The sequence below is a fragment of the Cervus canadensis genome, chromosome 2 (genome assembly GCF_019320065.1).
Source record: "Cervus canadensis isolate Bull #8, Minnesota chromosome 2, ASM1932006v1, whole genome shotgun sequence".
Taxonomy (NCBI): Eukaryota; Metazoa; Chordata; class Mammalia; order Artiodactyla; family Cervidae; genus Cervus; species Cervus canadensis.
Genome location: NC_057387.1, coordinates 12,935,028 through 12,936,561, shown reverse-complemented (window position 1 = coordinate 12,936,561; position 1,534 = coordinate 12,935,028).

Sequence of the window (1,534 nt, the reverse complement as noted above, 5' to 3'; positions counted from 1 at the left end):
GCCACCTGCTGCTCCTTCCCATGCCCAGGCTGTGATGCCCACCCCCTCAGTGTCAGGGGGATGGCAGCAGTGACATGCTGAGATGCTGAACTCCCTGTAGGCAGAGACAGCAGGGCGCGGGGATGGCTGAGACCCTCATTCATTCAGCGCCCAGAGCCTGACTCAGCCCCATGAATCCCAGGAGTCTTCTCTGCCCCAGGGAGCCGGCATCTGACCCCAGCTGTGCCCCATCTGAGGAGAAGAGCCTGGTGCCATGCCAGACGCGCAGTCTTTCGACCCCTCTCTCTGCCCTGCCTGCCCACCTGCCTCTGCTCTGCCCCACGTCTGAGTGGAGGAGCCCGGCCCCTTCCAGGCAGCTTCAGCGTGGCCCTCGGGTTCTCAGCTTCACCCGATGCCTGTGTCTCTTTTCTTCTCCCCTTCCCAGCTGCCCCACAACTGGCTCCCCAGCTGGGGTGGGGATGGGGGTGGGGGCGGAGAAGGATCGACCCCCTGGCCGGCCCCCAGACCCCCTTACCTTGCGGCAGCAGCCAGCCGGTCCGGGCTCTGTCCAGCGGCTCCTTCCAGTCGCACTCCTCGCCCAGCGACCCCTCGCTCATCACACGCTGAGTTAGGGTTACTTAAAATGAGAGCGGGATCTCCAAGCTCCCGGGGGAGCCGATGTGGTTTTTCAGACAATAGCTTTAACCCTTCGGGGGCCAGTGGTACCACTGCCCGCGCCCTCTCCCCCTCTGTGTGAGTGCGGGGGTGGCGTGGGAAGGAATGTCTTCCACTGGGTCCTTTGCATCCAGAGCCCACCTCTGGGGCAGATGGCTCCTGAAACATCTGACCAACAGAGAGACTGATGAGAGGGCTACTCCTGCCTCAGTTTTAGGAAAAGGGACAGAATGGCCCGGAAGTCCTTCCAGCTGTCTACCCTTCCCTCTGCATCAGTGCTTCTCTCACAGACGGTCCTGTGGAGATAAGAGTCCCGGCCTGGTAAAGAATCCCCTCTTCACAACCTCTGACTCTTAACACTACCTCACTCCCCGTTTTTCCCTTGGAGTCCCAGGTCCCACCTCTGCTCCCATACTGGGGATGAACTGTCATAATTTGTAATTTTCCTCTTAGTCTCAAGTACTAACATGAAACTGATAGTTTACCCAATCACCTTTTCTCTAAGGGTTTTAAAGCACTTGTTATGTCTCTTTCCTCTTAGGGCTATAGAAAATAGACTTTTTACTTTCCTTTTCTTTATAAATACTACTCAGTTAGACAGCAAGAAGAACTGCCACCTAAATCCTGAACCAGACGGGAGAAAGGAACTGCAGGGGCATCGGGTGTCCCACTAAAACATCAGGAACAAGAGAAGGTGGTAGGATTCCAGCTTACACTGGGGAGGGCATGGAGGATTTAGGTAACTGACCTCAGGGGGAACTAGAGGAGTGAGGATGTCAAAGACCGCAGCCTCTGTTTTTAAGCCCTGGGGACCAGGGGACCCTGGAGCCTGTTGGGCCCGTGTCCAATCTCTGCAGTCCCTATGGGGAGGAAAAGATTG